Here is a 22,037-nt window from a genome sequence, read left to right as displayed (position 1 = left end):
ATTCTCTCTCTCTCTCTTTCTCTCTCTCCCTGTGTGCGTGTGTGTGTGTGTATGTACATGTACGTGTGGCAGGTGAAAGGATTTGGAAACCAGTATTCTTTTTTTTTTTTAATTCTTAAAATGTTTATTTCTAAGAGACAGAGCGTGAGCAGGGGAGGGGCAGAGAGAGAGGGAGACAGAATCTGAAGTAGGTTCCAGGCTCTGGGCTGGCGGTACAGAGCCCGACCCAGGACTTGAACCCACGAACCATGAGATCATGATCCAAGCTGAAGTCGGATGCTTAACTGACTGAGCCCCTGGAAACTGGTATTCTAACCTGGATGTTTTGGGGGCTGTTACTGACAAAGCTTATTCAGATGGTGACAACATTTTGACCATTTTTTCCTTTTTTTTTTTTTTAAAGAAAAATCTCATCCCTTGCCTATTAAACATCCATCATTAAAAGAGAAGTCTAGTCTACTGGTTGCTTAGGAATGGGGGGTAGGGTTTGCACTGAACCATCACACACATTATCCTTGCCCTTGACCACCAGCACATATTTGAAAACTAGCTGGCCAGGGGGTTAGACTTTGAAGTTCTGAAACAGACTTTTCCTTGGTACAAAGCAAAATGTGTTCATGCAGAGTCTAAATCCACGAACCCCAGTCTGTAATCAGCTCAGCTACCCAGCTTCAATGCAAGAGAGTTAATACATGCCTTTTAGGTGTAATTTGCATGAAAGATAGTCTAAAATCTATTGGGTTTCAGAGAGAGGGAGAGAGAGAGAATAGGAGATTACATTAATTGAAGGCATGTTAAATTTGTTCCCATCAGAGGACCAGGGGCCAGATTAAAAGGTTAAAATGTGGAGATGGGAGGTGGGGGGAGCGTGTGGAGACGGGAGCTTGGCAGTGTGGGCAGACTGTACTTCCCCCCTCCCCACTCCTACTCTAATCTCTTTACCTCCCGTGAGCCAGGCAGCTGCCAAGAGGTAAACGACTAGGACAGGCGAGGCCTTGGGCTGTCCTGGGGGGTCCGGGGTTGGGGAGATCTGGATTGGACCGCTGCCCAGAATGGGGTGGGGTCGCTGATGATGGCCAGAGGGTGGCCGATCCCCGCTCGGTGTTCAGGACGGATGGCGATCCCACCTGAGCGTGCTGGGTGTCCGTGATCCCCGTGAACAGTAGGTGGAAGAAAGGTATAGAAGCTAACAGCGGTCACGTGGCCAGTCGTAGGAATGAGGATGGTGAGGACATAACTTCTTCCTGTTGTGATATGTATCCGTACAGGTAATAAAATTTGGCCTTCCTTGACTATCACGTAGGAACGTATGACTCAATACTTACTTCGTAGCTCCACTTTGGGGGAAAGCGCGAGGCAATTCAGGCTGCATGAAGCAGGATAGAAGCATCATGTTGTTTACTTATTTGAAAGTTAAAAACGGGTGAAAGGAGTGCATGCTGCCCGGACAAAGGGGTGGAGTGTGCATTGCTACAACTACCACCCTTCCGAGGTGTCTTCTGAGTTCCTGAAGAGAAGTAGGGGACTGACCCTCTTACAGTCCCCTTCCCCGTGGCGTCCCACGTGAGGGTTGCCGAGGATGGTAGCGGTTGGGGGGGGGGCTTTTTTTTTCAGGTGACAGAGGAGCGGAAGCCGTTCCTCTCAGGGCTGTTTGCAGCGGGATGTTGGGCAGGCGGGAGGCTCACGGCGGCCTTGCCGGGAGAGATGGACACAACCAGGTGCTTTGCTGGTGCAGACCGAGGTTTCTCCGAGGTTCTCTGGGAGCAGACTTCCGTAGAGCTCGGACAAGCACCCACACGGCTATGCCAGGCTGAGATCGTCAGTGTCTGCGTCCCTGGTCTTTCCTAGTGATTCTCCTGACCCGACTGTGCTAATGGATTCCGACGGAAGCCCTGATTATTATATTAAATTCTTTATTCCTGGAATGTTCAGAATGACCCTGTTGTCTCAGCTTATGCCAACAGTTTGATAAAAGACGTGCATCTCGATGCCTTTAAGGGAAATGCTGTTGGAAGGCAAACAGCATCCGATCCGCACAGGAATCAGAAGTGCTGCTAAGCACATGGTTAAAATACAGAGAATTAAAAAGCACTAAGATTTTCAATCTGACCTTGAGATCTGCGTCCTTCCTTAGGTTTCAGTCTGTTGGAGAGCCATTTGCATCGTATCTCAGGGGTCAGCGAACTATGGCCTGTGAGTCAAATCCAGACTGTCACCTGCTTTTATAGATAAAAGCCCCTGATCGGGACACAGCTGTGCCCATTTGTTCCATACTGTCGATGGCCACTGTGCCGAACCGTAGAGCCAGATTTGAGTATTTGCAGCAGAGACCAGGCGGCACACAAGGCCAAGGATATTTGCTATTTGCCTTTTTACAGCAAACGTTTGCCGACTCCTGTGTTGTCCTCATTCCTGCTTCCTTCAAAACGTAAGGGTTTTGTCTCTGTCATCATCACCTTGGCTCACTCCGCGGGATTAGACTAAAATACTAAGGCTTTGGCAAAGCCATTTCGGATGCCAGAAGGAACCTTTCAGCTGTCTGAAAGTACCCACTTACCAACACTTCTAACTTGGCATAGCAACGTGTCATGTTTCATTAACTGCATCCCCCTTGATCATTTTGGCTACCTTTGCAGCATTTTGCTCCCTGCCTTGCGAAAAGTAGACCAATCTGCTGTTCCCATGGTCGTGCCGTGCCGTTCCCGCAGAAGCCCAGTTCCCACATGGACCGGGAAGTGTTGCAGAAAGGGGAGCATTTTGTGTCCGAAATTCAACATTTTAGAAGCAGCGGAAGAGCGATTTGACACATTACCGGAAATCTAGAGGAAGAGGGCTTAAAATGCTTTCGAAGCAAAACCCTCACTGAGCGTGTTTGAACTCTATTTTTTGTCACTTGGCTGTGCGAATCCTTTCTCTTTGTCAGTCACGAAATGGAGCTTATCCCCTCTAAACAGTTGCTGTTGAAAAACTCTGGAAAGGTATAGTTTAGGACATGTAACAGCCACGTTGTGACATTCAGAGAGGATTCTTTAATGTTTGGCTATGATATTGCATCTGTTATAACCCAGTGAGCCTACAAATGCAGAAGATAATGAATGTATTGGTAAATATTATGCATTCATGTCCACAGGTCAGGTATCAAGTTTTTTAATCCATTCAAAAAGTATGCGTGTGTGTGTGTGTGTGTGTGTGTGTGTGTGTGTATGTGTACGTATGTGTTTATTTATTTGGCTCCTGCCGTAGGCCGGGCCCTGCTGCGGTTTTTGGGCATGGGAGGACAGGAGGTAAATAAGGAGAGAAAGGAAAGTTCTGGAAAACCTCACACGCCTCTCCTTCGGGAGAAGTAGCTCGGTCGTACAAACCCCGTGTCTGGCTGTGAAGCTCGTGGCTCTAGTGTGGCTCCGGCAGGCGGCCTCCTCCACCCTTACTCCTGGCCTGTGTCCTCTAGAGCCGTGTTAGCTCTGCTCACAGAATGACCGCAAAAAAAGCATAGGAGGGTCCTTTTAAATGGATGTTTTTGTGCAGAGTCAACTATAAAGTTTGTATTGGACCAGAGTTAATGTGGAGCAGCAGGAAGCCCCTTGCACTCCCCTTTCCAACTCCATAGTCTGACATTTATTCTTCTTGACAGGAAGATAGACTGCCAACTTTGTTTTTAATTATTTGAATAAAATTACATACATCATTCTCCCTTTTCTTGTGCCTCCCTCTGAAATCCCATCTTCTGTGTAGCTGATGCTGATGAAATTGCCGGTTTTGGCATTAGTGCTTCTGTCAGCCAAGTGAGATGAACGGAGTTAATATCCACACCCTGAAATGAAGCCAGGAACATTTACCCCCGGGTTCCCCCCTCTCTCCCCTCATTCTGTACCCCCCGCCCCCACTCTTTATCTGCCACCCTGCAGACGTACCGCACATCTCCACGCATCTAACCTGGCACCTGAATAAACATTTTCATAGTGTTTTCTAATGCCCCCTTCCCACCTCCCCTCCCTTTGCCTCCCCTCCCCTCTCCTCTCCTCTCTTCTCCTCTCCTTTCCTTTCCTTTCCTTTCTCCCTTCTCTTCCCTTTCTTCCTTTCCTTTTCCTTCCTTCCTTTCCTCTTCCTTCCTTTCCTCTTCCTTCCTTTCTTTCTTTCTTTCTTTCTTTCTTTCTTTCTTTCTTTCTTCTTTTTTCTTCTTTCTTTCTTCCTTTCACAAAATGGTCAGACCCTCCTTTTTTTGAATTCTAGTGTAAACACGGAACAAATGTGTAGCTCATCATAATGGACATCTGTTACAGGAATAGTGGCGAGCTCGTATCTCCCAGATTAATCACTGTTTCTATTCATTTGGAATTAGCAACCTGTGACTTCAAGTAACTCCCTGATGAAACAGAACACACATTCTTTTCACAGATGTATAGAAATAGGAATAAATCTACAATTTGGCAAGTGTTCCAGATGCGGGACACAGTGCATGCTTATAATAAGAAAATATAATAGCTGTCTTAGACTAATACACGGTGACTCTGACAAAGAGGAATTTATATAGTCGAAACTTCTTGAAAGCAGCCTCACCTGCATAAGTGTTTTCTAAACTCTGGCCCTGAGGGCCTGTAGTTTCCTGACAAAGTTTTCTCATGTTATTTGTCCTCCTTGGAGACTCGAAATTCTTCATCACTTCGAAGCAAGATAGAAATTTGGAGGCTATGAAGCATAACAGAATTATCGTCTGTAGGAGCCAGGGTCTTACTGGCTACCCTCCTTTGTCAAGGTATGTTTTCAGAAAGAGTGCATTTCTGTGTGCTAGGACTGTGTATCCAAGACATCTATCATATATGGATCATTGAGTACAAGTCCGCATAAGCTAATGATTCACAGTTGTAACCCACTGCACGCTCAGACGGAATATTGCACTCAAACCCAAATAAGGAGTGTGCAGCATAAAGTATTTGTTGAATTCATTTGTGCCATGAATGATGCCCACATTTACAATGAGGCCATTCCTTCGTTTGGCAATGATTTCTCGATCCTGTTCCATCAGAACCTACTGGTCCAATCTTGGTGGCGTTCTAATTTGGGATACGAAGACCTGAACTTTTTTTCTTTAAAAAGATTCGTCTAATGAAGGAGCCAGATGTGTCTATGCATAAGGCCAATACTGCGATAGAGCCTCTGATAGACATCTGCACTGCAGAACGGTCAATCTCTCTTCAGTGGGCTGTAGACAGCAAGAAGAAATTCAGAAAAGACTAGAGACTTTGAGAAGATGGTGTCTTAGCGGAGTCCCGAAAGAGGGTTATTTATCTGGGGCTTTGGGGAGAGTACTGGACACAGGGTAGGGACAGAGCGGGAATGTCACTGCTTATCTTCCGTAGGTTGCGTTGTGCTTCTATTCAGCTTCGGGAAACAAACTTTAAGAGCGTGAGAGATGTAAGCAAGAAAATGATATAGCAGGGTCAGGGTTTGAGAGGAAGAGATAAGGGATAGTTTGGGCCACTTGTAGCTCTTATAATCTGATGGTAGGGGAAACATCAAGTGGTCCACCTCTTGTGTCCTATAATTGACTATGCTGAGGGTAGACAAGATAATAAGAAAACTGTAGACCAAAAATGGTCAAGTATTGGGCGCCCGGCTGGTGGGCAGAGCTTGTGACTGTTGATCTCGTTGTAAGTTTGAGTTGCACGTGGTGTGCAGAGATGACTTAACAATAAAATATTTTAAAAAATGAGTAAAAATGGTCAAATATTGGTACAGTCTATTGGTCAAATATTGGTACACGGGGTTCAGTCTAATAGGTGTAACATGCGTGTACATGGTACAAAAATCGCAAAGCACAAAAGAGAGTGAAAAGTAGGTCTCAATCCTTTCCTTCTCCCCTACCCCTCCATTTCCTTCCTCAGAGGAGACCACTGCTAGAGTTCTTCCAAAAGGTATTCTTGCCATATTCAAGCATTTCCATCATGTAACACGTTGTTAAAATGGGGCTCTTCTAGGGTCACTTTTGGCTGAGGAATGAACACAATGACCGCCACATTCTAAGATACCACCAGGACAGTCATTCTCAGTAGACTGTGGAAAACCTGAAGAGAGGAGTCACCGACATGGAGGGTAAGAGTTCAGAGGCGCTTGTGGGGAGGGGTTTCCTTATGGGAAATGGCACTGAGGGTCCCACTGCTCCTTCCCCCTCAAGAATGAAGGCAGGGGGACTCTTATCCCTAACCCCTGGCCTACTGGGGGGAGTGTGTCAGCGAGACCGAACTGAGACATGTGAAGTCTGTTCCTTGCATCTGTGCATCTGAGTCGAGCACTGCCTGCGTACACGAGAGCATTGTGTACTCTGTAGACTCTTCCCACTCTCTAAATCTGTCTCTGAGATCTCTCTCGCAACACGCGACACCCACCATACTTACACCTGCAAGGTCGTAGAGGCCCCTGCTCATTTCTCTAGGACAAACATTGTGCACATCGATCTCGTCACCTCGCGCGAGCCAGGTCAGCATGGATTCTCTCACGCGATCACGACCTTCGCATGGACGACATGATGCGGCCATCATTCTGTGAAGCACAGTGGTTTTAGACAGGGATCTTGTAAGCACACGAGACGTATTGAGAGCGTAGAGTCGCGCATCACAAGCTAGCACTTTCTTTCCGGAAAGTTGATGCGCGATTGAGAAGGACAAGTTCTCTAGAGTTCGTGACGCACTGTATGGCAGATAAAACAGATTACGTCGAGGCGAGGCCACACAGGCGCTGAGCCGTCTCATGGAAGTGAAGATTGGGGAAAGTACCCGTCTGGTGCGAAGCAACGGAATTCTGGTAGAGTTGTGAGCCATAGCTCTGGCTGCGCTCATGATTCGAGCACAGACGAGCAGCCTCTTGTCTCAGAGCGCCCGTGTGGTAACGCTCGCTCTGAAACACTAAGCCCGAGCAATCCTAATGAATAGTTAACACCATCTTGTAGGGCGCGAGTATGGTCACACGGACTTTCTATCTCTCTGCCGTAACTGTGCCCAACCATCTCTGGGCAGGCGAGGTTCTGATAACACATCCTCAATGGCCATCACACAGACAGGAGCACAGCGATACCCTCAGACAATTACAGGGACACGCAGTCATATTGCCTGGTCGGCGGAAGCCAAAGAGGGTACTGGAACAGCGACCCCAGAGGAAAGAGGCTGCGGGATGCTTACAGCCTGGGGAGGCGAGGCGAAAATACACAGACACACACTCATGATTTGCATGTGTGTGTTTTACGACTTGTGGTGCTTAGAGATATAACGATGCCTTGATTCTCTTCCAGGGCTGCGATTGCCCTACCCATTGTGGGAACATGGAAAATATGACTCCAAAGCTAACCTTTTACGAGGGGCAAAAATGAGGAACACTGACTTACTCGACTTAACCCACTCTTGCACAAGGCTACATTGAAGGCCTAGGAACACGTCCACCCCCCAGGAGAGGGAACCTGGGCATTACACTGCATAGAAGGCTAATTCTCTTATAGTCTTGACCCTCTCTCTAGCAAGCCGCAAGAGATATTTGCGGAGTGAATAGGAGTTGAACACGGACCATGATCTCTCGCGGAGGGGGGCGGACTGGAAAATGCCCAGGCGGGAGTGGGGGATTGATGGGCAGGTACGGGTAGATGGGAGGAGTAGCGCCATCAACATACTCTGCCAATGACCCCTCCCTGTGCCTCCCGATACATGACACACATGGAATACTATCACCAGAATGTTAAAAGAAAGGGATTGGTCGTTGCTAAGATTTAGCAGTAGGAGGCGGCCAGACGATTCTTCATCCATTGAGTTCGTTTCGCCATTCTGAGCTTTTTGCGTTTTCTGCGTTAGATGTTCCTTTGCCTTTTGTCCCCTAGGGCAAAGTCTCGCTCCCTTTAGGACCACCATCAACCCTGAGGCAAGGTGAGACTTGCATAGGCTGTTTCTGTATGCTTGTCTTCAAGATTACCAAAAATTTTGTCGAAAGGATGCTAAGCATCGTATATTATGCGAGTCCATGGATGCATTCTTTGGCGTCTGGAGCGCTTCTCCGAGGAGCTGGTACATGTATACGTACAGGAATGAAACATTATATGGAGTGGATACAGTGCCCAGGCTCTGTGAACCCCAAAGGGGGGATGCGGCAGCAATCCCAACCACATAATTCTTTTCTATCCCTTCATAGTGGCTGGCTGAGCGCGTGGTGCGGGGTGGGAATCTGAGGACGAAGAGAGAGGACTCAGGGCACATAGAGGTTTTTTCAACTCAATCATCCCGAAATACATCCAATAAATTTTTTTTTATATTATTTTAATATGCTTTAGTTTTTATTTTTTTTTTTTTTTTTCCTTTTTTTTTTTTTTTGTTTATTTTTTTTTTCAATTATGTTTTGTTCTTTTCTTTTTATTTTACTTCTTTAATATGCGCGGTTTAATTGACTTAAATGGAAGAGAGACATATGGAGAACCGCTCAAGAAGGAAAACTTTGGCAGATCGTGTTAATCGAAGATTCACAACAGCTGGCGCAGGTTCTAGAAAGGGGCTAGATCCGTGGACATTTAAAAAGTCATTCAATTCAAATTGCTTTGAGACACCGATAATGCAATCTGAAAGAAACATCTCTTGCATACATTTTTCTAGTCTCTCGAGACGCTATAGAATTTGTTTTGTTGCAAATCTGACTTATGGAACTTTGCTTTGGAAAAAAAAGGGGAAAGACGGCATCAGTGTTTTTTTTTTTTTCCTGCGAAACAAAACCTAGGCCGGGGGCGCAGAAGGATGTATTATGAAGTGGAGAACATAGAATTCACAGTCAAATGGAACGGACATTGTGCCTGTAAGTGTATTCTGTTTAAAGAGAAAAATCCAAAAGAAAGGATGGAAAACTAAAACCTCCGGCTATAATCATACATATAACAGAAAACCAGCCAGGCACCGACGGGGAGGGACGCCAAGAAAAATGGAGGAGGAGCGGACACCCCGGACGGATGGCTGGGCTGTGGCGTGACGGTCAGTAGATATAGAAGGTTTTTACTGCTCGATGCAGTGACGTATTTTGCTAATGTTGTATTCACCTACAAGAAATAATCGATCCAGCAGGCAGCCATTTACTAAAACTAACTTCTACATACGTACTTTTTCTGAGGGGCATGTGGGGGTGCGAAGACCTCTAACCTCTTGAATTTTTGGCTCCAGATCCACAGTCACAACCTCATCCACACAATCTGCATGTTCTGGGTTCGGGGGGAGTTCGGGTGCCCGCTTCGGTTCGGTCGGGGGGGCCTGGCGGCCGGGCGGCGTCGGGCGGGCACGAGCGCGGAAGGAGGGAGCGGCGCTCGGGCGTCGGTTGGCTCATCTGAACATCCGTCTCGGCCGGTCGTGACGGACTTCGTGGGGCTGCGGGCGAGTGGTGTTCTCTATATGCCCGGATCCTAGCGGCGGCTGCCGGTCTCGGGCGCTGAGCCACTGCTATACCGGCGGTTCGTGGATCCGGTCGGTCGGATCAGCCCCGTGTTGCGGTGTGGTGTTGGCGTTGTTAGTTGAAAATTGGGGCCCGGCGTGGGGCCGGTGTCGGACTTTGGAGAACCGTTCGCGCTCGCCCCCCTCCTTGGGGCTCTGTCAGCAACTGATGATTTGTGTGAGTGCCTGAGCGTCTGCTAGAGGCTATGAGTTTTGCTCTAGACAGACTTCTCTCTCATTCTAGATTCTTCTCCCCCTCGCTTCTCTGTCCTCTCTCTCGTCGATTCTCCACCTCTCTCCCTGCCCCTTTCCACCTCTCTCCCTCTCTCTTCCTCTCGTCAGCTTGATCCCTCTTCTCTATCATCGTCCCTTCCCTCTTCCCCTCTCCCTCCCTCTCCCTCCCGTCCTTCTCTCCTCTCTCTCTCCTCCTCCTCTCTCTAGCCATCCTTTTCTCTTGCCCTTCTCTCTCCTCCTCTCTTCTCTCCCCTTAGCGGTAATCCTCTCTCACGTCTTCTGGCTCCTTGTGGATGCTCTGTCAGCAAGTCCACTTCGTGGTGTGCGCAGCACCTCCTCTTAGCAAACGTCTTGTCGGCCTCCTCTTGCAGAGTTCTCATCTCCTCTCTCTCTCAAAACGCTTCCCTCCTCTCATCTGCCTCCTCTCTCCCATCATTGATTCTCTAGGTCTACTCATCTTTCTCTTGCTGCCTGTCATGTTGTTTGCCTTGTCTTTCTGTCGGTTGCTCATAGTTCTCTCCTTCTCTGCGCCTCTTACCCCTGGGGCCCACCCCATCTCACTCACAGTCTCTCTTCACTTGTGTGCCCCTCTGTTTCAAAAGCAAATAAATAGAATTTTAAAAAAAAGAAGAAGAAAATAATGCTTAATTATGGTTGCAGCGCTGAAGGCCTTCATTAATCCAAGGGCTAAGTCCGATTCTGATTCCAAAAATAGGTAAAGCCTCAAAAGAGCTTAGTGGAGAGGCCCTGGAACGACAAACAACAGGGAGCCCCCCTCTTGAGTCCTTCTCTACCAACCTGCTCACCCTCACTCTTACACTCTATGGCTCTTTTGTATAAATCGTCTTCTATGTGCTACTTGCTTCTCCCTCTTACCATCACAACCAAAACCAGCTCATTCTCTCCTGCAGATATATGTTTGTAAACAAATCTCGACAAAAAAAACATCTATACGTATATTAAAGAAATTAGAAAGTTTGTCAACTGCATTTTTAACAAAACCAAAAAAATTTTAAAATCAATTATATACAAAACAGCAAAAAAAAAAAAGCACCTGACTAGATAGACACACGTGATTGAGAGAAACCGGCTCAATTGAGAGGCTATGTCATATGCGCCGACCCACCGAGCCCACAGACCCGCTTAGAAGCTTTAGGAAGAGAATTAAATTTAAATTTAATTGCTTATACCTTCCTGAAAAAAAAAAATGGTGATTCTGGCAAACCTAAAAATAAACAATGATTTGATCTTTTTCTAAATCAAAAAAAAAACAAAAAAAACCAAACTAAAATTTAGTTTCCAAATGTTAGCATTTAGGGTTCGCGAGGCGGAGAAATGAAAATGGAAAGAAGGGTGAGCACTTACTCCTAGTCTTGGGGGCTTCTCGTGATCGTGCATTGAATTTGACCATGAAGGAACCTCTTTAAAGAGCTGCTTCCCAGGACGCCTTGTTGAAATGACTTTATCATTTGACGGACCTTTCCTTGATTTCTGGTGCAGCTGTGTGGCCCTACCCCTACTTTGTGGATTATCCACAACTTTGTCACTAATTATACTTAATTTTTCAAAAACTGAAACTGCTGTGAGGAGAGTTTAATTCAATCTGTACAGACTGGAGATGGTCTCGTCATCTGTGCAGGCTCATACTTGTCGCTCTCTCTCCCTTGAGCCATCCGACAAGAACAAGCAGAATCCTGCACCAGGGTAGGCGCAGCCATTTTCCCCAGAGATACGGTGCACTCCTACTATCTACTTTGCTAGAAAGTAGGTATAAAATCACGTGCAATACAATACTGTCCGCGTAGGGAGTTCAATCCATTGCCCTCTCCCCACTCTGATGCACCCGCCAGATCTTCCGAGCACGGCTTTAATCCCAAGAACAAGCCCTCCTTACAAATATGATTCACACAATCACCAGATCCATTTCAATTCACTCATAGTCTATAAAAATCGACAAATCAATCCTTCAAACAACCCATGGCAACTCGGACTTGTGTAGACACCCTAAACCCACAAACCCATAACCTATCCACATGTCAGAAAAAACCGGTAGTGTTGCTTTTGGTCGAGTTAAAATGGTGGACGCCCTAAATGGCTATCTCCCCTTTCCCGAACATAATGCAAACCAATACTCATACACCCTCCCCCCCCCCCCAACCCCCCTTACCCACCCCCCGAAACAACCAATCTCATCCCCCCCGTCCTGATGTATTCGTCTAAACTTTTGAAATAATCAGTCCCTTACTCATACTCCCTCTTGTTTTAACTCCGCCCTAGTCTCTGGGCTTTCCGCTTTCCTTTTTCCCTTTCCACCTGAAAATTACTGGCTTTTTGCTCAAGTTGCCTTATCCTTTCCTCCCCCCCACCCCCCCTCACTTTTATGCTCTTTTTTTCCTCACGTCAAATACAAAATTAGTTACCATCCATCTAGGTCAACATACTTGCTTCACTCCCTCCTATCATCCACTAATAAATGATTAGCCTCCTAAAGCAATAGATGATTCTAGAGTATATAGGATATTGTACAATTTTTCACACCTCCCTTTTTGCGTCTACACTATAATTGATACAATTGATTATTGTTGGGTATTTTTGGGAACGTATAGTATTCCCCCCCCAGACACCCCTTATTTCTCTTCCATCTATCCCCCCCCCTCCCTCTCCACTACCTTTTACTTCCCCCTTTATTTATTTCTTATTACCCAATGGGGTGCTTAACATATGCCGCTCATTCCGATCCCTTTCTCGACAAACATGAATAATTATCTTTCTCTTTCCCCTATCCCTTCTCCTTTCCCTATAACCATACTTTTCCATTTCACGTAACAAGCCTCCCCCCACTCCCACCCCCACCCCCTCCACCCTCATTGCAAACGAACAAAAAATACCACCCCAAACACCAAAAAAAGCCCCCCCCCACCGCGCCCCAAAGCGGCGCCTACAACGCCCACCATCCAGCCCTCGATTCAAAACCCCAAGGACCCAACCAAAACCAACACAAATCAACTACAACGCACCCCCAAAAACGAAAAACCCAGACCCACTCACCCCGAAAAAATGACAACCACACCAATCAGATTCCAGACACAACACTAGAGATGCCAGTCGCGAGAACACCCGACCAAAACCCAGTCCCAACCCCGCGCAACCCCCCACTCCCCCCCCCCCCACCATTCCGAAACACCACGGGAGAACTCAACCACACCACGACCCAACCCCATCCCCCATCTCAGCAACTAAACAACCAAAACCCAAAACACCAACCAAACCAACCACCAAACACAACAACGTCCCCGCCGCGAACACTACTACCCCCATTCAAAAAGAGCCAACGCCCCCCCCCCCAGAGATCCGAAACAAAAAACCCCAACCCAGAGACGACCACACCTCCCAACACAAGGAATATGTGGGGTGTGCGGGGTCCTCACCACCGCCCCCGGGCCACGTACTTTTTATTCAAATGTGTGTCCCAAGCCCGAGTCCCCCGTGTACCTAATTGCAATCCAGACACCCTAACAAAAGAGATCCGTCTTCAGACCGTCATCATATAAAATTCAGCCTGCGCAAAGCCACTAATGTTTGCATCAGGAGAGCCTAGTTGGGTGTTCCCCACAGAGTGGGTGCCAGGATTGGCCCACCTACGCGCCGCCCTTCAAGGTCTGCGGACTTTCCAATATTCAGTTCGGTCGAGCCTTAGCTTAGGCGAGGCTTATATCAACATAAGATGTAACTGGTCTTGTAAAGGGACGCCATACGAACAAGAGAGATATTTCTAGCAATGATTTTTCCATATCATCCGGGGGGCCCTCAGCGCCGTGGTCGAGCGGGAAGGGGACCCCCGACCCAATAATGACCTCGCAAGGATGAACCTTGATTTAACACTTTCTCGACCTCGGACGTTTTTTGGAAGATACACACAAAGCCTCCCCGTAGGTTCTTTGTTCCGCCTGCCAGCGACTCCCTTTTTCAAATTTACACGAAGGCAAGATCCCAGTTCCGCTCCGCCGGGTAGGCGGTGGAACCTCGGGCTGCCAATCGGCCCGCGTCTCTCCGGGCTTTGGATGCACCCCTAAGACGGCCACCAGAGGACCCGGGTACCCCTTGCTAACATGTTCACTAGCCGCTACAAACTGCCCGGGGGGACTTGGGCCAGTGTAGTTAGGGGTCGAGGCTGTTGTGGATAACTTGGCAGTGAGGCCTTCTCAGATAGAACAGTAGGGAACAACAGGGTGCGGCCCCACATGTGCAGTTTGATGGAAGCCATTGTGTGGCCAATTATTACTTATGAGGCAAAGGAGACTTTATCTGCCGCTGCCGATGTAGGAGTAGTTGATATAGTGTGCTTAACAGACCCTTAGTGACGGTGCTTTGAATTAAGTAACAACCCACAGAAGACCACTGTGCTCACATAGCATCCGTCATGGCTGCACACGCCCTGAGCCCTACGGGACACGCCCCACTTCGCTCTCCATGAACCCTCAACCCCGACAAAGACGCCAGTACTCTTCAAGGGTAGACGTTCAACCGTTTTTTCACGCGTGGGTGTGGCCGCAGTGAAAAAACCTCTGACACCGAAAAGATTAACGAATGCCCACAAAAAGTTCCGCGGCTTACCTAAGAAATAGGCGCTATCATCTTACTAAGAAATACCTACTGGGATAGCCAGGGTGACGCTCTCCGATGACTCGCCGTAAGATAGGTATCATAAATACCCACTAAATGCGCTTGAGTAGGTCGCACACTTAGACAGTTGATCCGAGGGTGATACTAAACGCCGTTTCGACTTGCAGAGTTACGGACTAGCTCTAGGGTCAGGGTGATAGCTGGGTAGGTGTGGGTTTAAATGTGAGGCAAGCTGCATTCCGGATGACGGCTCGGAAAGTTATGCTCGCAACACGTTCAAGGAATGTCCATGTGAGCTTAGTCATCATCTCTGAAACCGGTGTCGCCCTCTTGGGATCGCAGATGTGTTGCAATGACGAGAATAGGATCTTAGAGTGAGCTCGTGAGGGGCGTCGTGGCTCTTTCACCCTGTGCATTGTGCGAGTAGCCGAGCGCCACACCTAAGGCGCGGTGTACGCCCTCCAAAAACCATCGTTAAATCTATGGAGTAAAGCAATACACGTCGCGAGTCTGACTGCTCTCAGCTTCCATTCTACTAGCTAGCGCAGTCCCATCCATAGCCATCCTCAGCATATGCTCCTCGCGAGTACGTCCCAATGAGCTACTTAATCAGGTGTGTGCGTGCTAGTGTCCCTCCATACAGTTTCCGCTCCCCGTACCCCTAGCCACCAGGCTATACACACCCTGTATAAAGTGCTTCAACCCCAGTGCACCCACCCCCCGCCCCATGGGATGGGGTGGATTACTGGGGCGTTTCTTGTAGGAGAGCGATCGAAAGCCCCTAAACGGACTCATAACTACGTCACAGCCCAAATGCCCCTGGGGGTCACCAGAGGGGAGGGGGCCGGGGGATGGATGAACTAGGTGAGGGGGGTTAAGGAAAGCACCTTTGATGAGCACCAGGTGATGTATGGAAGTGTTGAATCACTGTGTTGTACACCCGAAACTAATATAATACTGTTTGTTGACTAACTGGAATTAAAAATGTTAGAGAAGAAGGGCATTCCCCGTAATACATTGAATCATAGCTGATATTACAGAGAATATGTCAGTATTTAAGTGAGCCCTCAAATTTATCATAGAACTGCGTTGTACAATGAATTATTTATAACCATGGTTCATACTTTTACCAAAACAGAATAGATTTTCCTCGGGGACATTCAGAGCAAACATATCCTTCTCAATAGTAATCTTATTTCCTTCAATCCAATTAAACTAATTGTTGCCAATTCATAGGAAATTCGGTTTGAAGAAAACATTTATAATTTGGGGATGTCATTCGTTAGAACTTCACAAAAATAGAACACAGATTAATAGAGAAACAGTTTCCAAACCAATGTCTGGGATTTTGTTTGGAATTATCCTCAAAACCCCAATTCTGGAGCTTAACTGGTAATATCAAATGACTTTCCATGTCAATTACTCCTTCTATCCCCTCCTTGTCCTTCTGTTCTGCCAAATAATTTTTCCCTCTAAGTATGGTATTATTCATTCAACAGAACCCCCATGAATGTGAAGCAGACTGAAAACTCACACAGTGTCAGAGGTGGAAACACCAGCTCATATTTTGGATTGTGTTACAGTGAGCTATGGACTACACATGGTACTCCATTCGTGTTGCGTCCTTTTGGAAGGTCTTATGTACCACCGACACATGAAGCCAATTGTGCCTTCCTGGAGTCGGAAATGTCACATGTTTCAAGAAGGAGTTCTTTGTGCTAATATTTGAAATGCAAACTCCTTTATGTGCTATCCTACCCCACCCCACCCCATTACTGGTATGAAGCTATATATTTCAAAAATGTCTCGCTTACGAATACCAGGCAGAGAAAGCATGCACGTAAGCATTTAGAAAGGAAAGAAGCAGACTAAACTGGATGAAGAGAAGCATAAATGAATTTTGGAAATCCTGTTTGTTTTTCCAAAGGAGATTCCCTGGTTCTTTTGCTGCTCCGCTCCTCCTAATCCTTCTGGAGTCATTTTAGAGCCGAAGGAAGGAAGGAAGGAAGGAAGGAAGGAAGGAAGGAAGGAAGGAAGGAAGGAAGGGAAAAAGGAAAAGAAACATGGGAGAAAGATGACATTTCAGTTTTCATAATGTTGTAGTAGTCCTTTCCTGTCCTTTCCTGTCTTTGTATTTTCTTTTCACGTTGAACAAATACTTTTTGTTGTATTTTGCCTAATTTCCTTATGAATTTGCATTTTCAGCACTTGGCCACTGTGAAAACATTTTATAAAATAATGTAACCTATTACTGAGGTTCGGATCTTGCCTGTCGCTATCACTAATGCCTGCCATTTCCTGTTGGGCGTGCCTTCCCTTCCCCTACTCCACGCAAGCAGATCCCTCCCACTTTCTTGCCTGTCCCGAAGACTATTGCACTTCTAGGATTAGTTTCACTCTTATTACTGACTTTGGAACCTTTCACAATTTTGTTGCCCACCACTCATATTTCAGTCCTTAAGGAGATTCTGCAATAAGTAATACTTTTAATCTATAGCCTGTCTCTTTGCAAATGGATTCATTTTATTTTATTTTATTTTATTTTATTTTATTTTATTTTATTTTATTTTATTTTATTATTTTATTTTATTTATTATTTTATTTTATTTTATGCTTCACTTTAAATCCTATTATGAGCCAGGTCACAGGCAAATTAGCCAGGTTTGCCATATATGTAATTTCTGAGGAAGGGGAAACCGTTGGATTCCCAGTATAATTGTTCCCATGAATTTGTTAAGGGCTAAACTTACCTATTTTGTTTTGTGCATCTTCAATCATTTTCATCTAGCTGTATTTATTTTGTCTGTTGCTAAATTTATGCAAAGATCAAAACATCAGATGAAACAAAGAGGAAAATCAAAGAGTTTCCTTCCTCTCCCCACCTTCTCTTTTGCCACTTAGGCTTTGCCAGTTACTTTTTAAAAAATATTTATTTCGAGTGAGAGAGAGAGAGAGAGAGAGAGAGAGCATGCATGCAAGCAGGGGGAGGGGCAGAGAGAGAGAATCCCAAGTAGCTTCCGTGCCATCAGCCCAGAGCTCGACCTGGGGCTCCATCTCACAAACTGTAAGATCATGACCGGAGCCGAAACCAAGAGTCGGACAAGTAACTGACCGAGCCCCCCAGGTGCCCCGTATGCTTTGCCAGTTCTATTACTAAAGGGCAGGTCAAATCAAGGCAGGAATCATTAGCTGCCTTTCTAAAAAAAAAAAAAAAAAAAAAAAGAGGGAGGTTGCCTAGTTCCTCTGAGAAGGGAGGGTGAGTCTCTCAAAGGGAGGACCCACTCTCCAGACCAGCATAAATGCATAAAATGTGAGAATTAGTTTTGCCTTAGGATTTGGGATCATTTCTTTTCCTGTTTGGTAGTAGAGTGAAAGAATCGCTTTTAACATCCATCTTCTCGTTGTTGTGGACTTGCTTTTCTGTCCCTTTCAGTGTGTCACTCACTTCTCTTTAGCGCATTAACTAGAGGAGAAGTGTATCTGGAAAAAATTTAGTTGGGATAGACCTTGTATCAAGCAGTGAAATGAAATTAGGGGATTATCGTGTTTATTCAAGTTATTACCAGCTCCTAATAACACACACACATACTCAGTTGAAGTAAGAGTTGACTGCCTGCCTGGCTGCAAACGGCAGAGGTTCAAACAGAATGTTTAGGACCGGGGCGCCTGGGTGGCTCAGTCGGTTGAGCGTCCGACTTCGGCTCAGGTCATGATCTCGCGGTCCGTGAGTTCGAGCCCCGCGTCAGGCTCTGGGCTGATGGCTCAGAGCCTGGAGCCTGCTTCCAAGTCTGTGTCTCCCTCTCTCTCTGCCCCTCCCCCGTTCATGCTCTGTCTCTCTCTGTCTCAAAAATAAATAACTGCTAAAAAAAAAATTAAAAAAAAAATTAAAGCCTAGCCTTTAAAAAAAAAATGTTTAGGACGTGAGTGGATATTAAGATCACATTTTTTTTCCCCTTCTGGATTATATGCTATTGTGCCTGATTTAGGATTATTTCCATTCCTAGTGACGGAAAGCCAATTCAAACTAGATAAAGAAAAAAACCCAGAGTGTATTGCTTTACGTAACTAAGAGAAAAGAATTCGTTCTTCAGGCGTGGTAGGATCCAGGGACTCAAATGATGTCATTAGGAGATACATATGTGTGTCTTTCTTTTTGTCGATCTAATCTTTTCTTTTTTCATTTTCAATGGTCTTGTAGGTTTTGATACTTTTCATTGTGATAAAATATATATCACATAAAATATGCCATTTTCACCATGTTAAGTGTACAATTCACTGGCATTCACCGCATTAACCGTTTGTCTGCACATCTTCTCCATCACCCTAAATGGAATCTCTGTAACCAATCACAAAGCAGTAAGTCCCCATTGCCCTCTCCCCCAGCCCCTGGTAACCTCTCATCTCCTTTCTGTCTTTACCAGTTTGCCTGTTCTACATAGTTCATGTCAGTGGAGTCATACAACATTTGTTCTTTTGTTTCTGGCTTATTTCACTTAGCATCATGTTTTCAAGGTTCATCCGTGTCCTGACAGGTATCAGTAATTTATTCATGGCTGAATAATATTCCATCATAAGGATAGTCCACATTTTATTTATCCATTCATCTGTTGATGGACAGTTGGGTTGTTTCCATCTTTTGGCTCTTGTGAATACTGCTGGGACAAACATTGGCATACAAATATCTGTTGGAGTCCCTGTTTTCAGATCTCCTGGAATATAGCTGGGGTGGAATTTCCATCTACTCTTGATTCCTCCTTCCTCTCTGTGGCTTTATCCTCAGGTAGACAAAGGCAGTTTGTTCCTTACTCCTTAAGTTCCTCAAAGATGGGAGAGATTTTCTCTCCCATCGTCTATATTAACCCCTGAAGAGAAATTCTGATTGTCCGTATTCTGTTATCTACCTTTGGATGGGTCACTCTACCTAGGGAAAAGCTCCTTCATGACTGTGTGATTAACAGCCCACTGGGTGGGAGGGCAGGTCTCTACAGAAAAGGGAGGCTCAGCTTCTAGATACTTCTAGATGCCAGCAGGCAAAAGGTAAGAGATGTCCACTGCAGTCTCATTCCTGATGTGGGCAGAAAACTCATCTTTGCTGTTTATCAGGGACCTTTGGACGAGTGAAATAATTTAAGAATGACATAGTTGGAGTTTTGACAAGAATGAGGGAAAACACACTGGTAATGCTGCTGATTGGAATACTAATGCTAGGACCTCTTGGGAGAACATCTTGATGATATCTAGCATGGCTAAAAACGTGCATTTTGTCCCAGCAGCTCTGCCTCCATAGAGTCCCAGGAAAACCTCTTCTACTCTAGCCTCGGGAAACACGGGAAAGACTGTTCTTTGTGGCATTGTTGGTAATTGTGAAAAATGGAAAGCCCCTGAAGGTTTTGTCACTGGCTAAAAGATAAATTAAAGTGTATTTCTAGAATGAAATGTGATGCCACCGTTAAAACTGATCTCGATCTATAGGTATCAGAGCAGATGGGCTCCAAAGTATAACACTGAATGAAAAAAAGATCAAGTTGTGGTATCTTAAGTGCTGAATTGATGGCATTTATTTACATATTAGAAAACATACATGACTATGTTCAGCAGTGGTTTAGGGTATATGTGTATAAAATAAAAGTATAAAACCATATGCCAGATGGGTTCCCAACAAATTAAATAGTTCAGGCAAATGGGACAAGGGAAAAAAATCAAGGGGATTTCATTTTTTTCCATTCTGCTCCTTTTGTCCCATTTAAAAAAAGATTTATTTATTTAAGTGATCTCTACACCCAAAGTGGGGCTCGAACTCATGACCCCGAGATCAAGAGTCACATGCTCCACCGACTGAGCCAGCCAGGCACCCCTGTTTTTAAAGTTTTCAAAATTAGCTCACTTAAAATGACTAAATGTGAACAGTTGCTTCATTTCATCTGGTTGGTACTGTGTTGTTTTCTTCACGGGTCTATATTTTTTTCAAGCTTTTCCCAATGAAAAAAAAGCACATTGTTAGAGTTCGAATGGAAATCCAATTTTTTCTTTAATCTTAAAGTTTTGGGGTTTGTATGCAGATAGATGAGATAGATAGATGGATAGACAGACAGCAGACACACAGACATCGTATTGCAATTTTTCTTACCTGGTGTTTTTTCCAAGTAATCATAGGAAGAGGCTCTTTGCCAAAATCTCCCTGCCATTTTATGTCATTTATGTGTTAGAGTACATTTTGTCCTTAATCTTCCCTGTGCCCCAATATTCCCTGAACTAGCGAAATGCCCAGTGTGTTTCCCATTAACCTCAAAATCCCTATTAGAATTTTGTCTTAGAGCCCTGAAGTGCCTCCTATCATTTTAGCAAACAATCAGACTGCTCCCCAAACATTAAAAGCTGGCAAAAATAAACTACCCAAATCAGTATTCCTGAGAGAAAAAAGTCCTGGGAGGTGAAGACAGATTTCAGAAACCCTATTCATACCATGAGGGAAAACTCATAAAATAATTGTGCTCGAGGCAGTTGCTGACAGCCGTGTCTCTTTCGGTTTTGCGGAAACGGTAACAGAAAGATTTGCCACATCTTGCTTGATTCTGAAGTGGTTAAAATTTTATAATAGGAACCTTAATGGCAAGAAAAGGACTCGCAGAAAGAGCATTGCTCACTGAGCACTGACATCACCGTGCGGGAATGAGTATTGTCTTACACAATGGAATGCGCTCTGTTCCTCCTCGGAGAGGGAATTTGGCTTGGTATGCAAATTGAAATACTGTTTTGAAAAATCTGTTGCATCAAATGACAGAAAATGCTTTTTTCTAATCCAGTTCTTTGGTCCATTGCTGGCAAAGCAGCTGACAGCAGGCTCATGCAGCCAGTTCGTCTGGGCCACGCTCTTGAATTTTGTCATGGAGCCCAATCAAGGAATTGTCCTTTGGCAAAGACGCAAAAGAGCCCTACATTCTTGAGGTCTCTGTTTAAATAGTTTTATCGGGCATAAAAGAGAGGAAGGATAATTTACTTGAAATGCTTGCAAACCCTTGAAAGCATTCAGGATTTGAGTGTTATTTTGTTCTCCCTTTGTTGGAAAGTTGGCAGGTAAGACGGTGGGAAGCTGGCTTGTTTTGGTAGGTGGCCCTTCCTCTTCTCCTTTCAGGCTTACTTGAAGGGGTCTATCCCCAAATGGAGTCTTCCAGTCTCGTGTTCCGCAACCTGGAAAGAATTTGAAACTATTCAGAAATGTTATACATTTCACAGCTCTGCTCTGCAATGTCATTTGACTGGGGTTGAGCGTGGGTTCACAGGTGGGGATGCGGGGAGTGACCGATGCCATCGCTCACACTCAGGGCTCCCGCGTCACTCTGGAGCAGTGGGTCCCCAACAGTGGTCCCGAACAGCATCATCGGCATCACCTGGGAGCGTGCGAGAACCGTCAATTCTTGGAGTCCACCCTAGACCTCCTGGGGGTGGGACCCAGAAATCTGTGATTTAACCAGCCTTCCAGATGAATCGAATGCACGCTCAAGTTTGAGAACCACTGTTCCAGGGAAACCTGTCTACCTGGGTGTAGAGAAGCCCAACCCTGAGTCCCCTTTACTCTTCCTCCTCCTGCTGTGGCTGAAATCCAGATACCAAATTTGTCAGCAAATAGTTTGTGGTGGAATAATTTTAAATTGACGGCCATCATGTGCAAGGGGCTTCTGGTGTTATTTGGAATTTGCAGGGACGTGTTTTTCCACAAGAAGGTAAATGTGGTTATCCATA

At 45.6% G+C, this 22,037-nt stretch overlaps 1 protein-coding gene across 1 annotated transcript in view; it reads left to right on the top strand.

Moving 5' to 3' along the window:
- Nucleotides 1-22,037, top strand: part of MID1 (midline 1) — a 579,948-nt gene that overhangs the window by 21,123 nt on the left and 536,788 nt on the right. The window contains exon 3 of the mRNA XM_027054471.2: nt 5,976-6,090. The gene's annotated coding sequence lies outside the window, so the exon portion shown is untranslated. The remainder of the gene's footprint in view (nt 1-5,975; nt 6,091-22,037) is intronic.

Source organism: Acinonyx jubatus, chromosome X, assembly GCF_027475565.1.
Source record: "Acinonyx jubatus isolate Ajub_Pintada_27869175 chromosome X, VMU_Ajub_asm_v1.0, whole genome shotgun sequence".
In the NCBI taxonomy this organism is placed as follows: Eukaryota; Metazoa; Chordata; class Mammalia; order Carnivora; family Felidae; genus Acinonyx; species Acinonyx jubatus.
The sequence above is the reverse complement of the archived record's forward strand: the minus strand, read 5'-3'. Positions and strand labels throughout refer to the sequence as shown.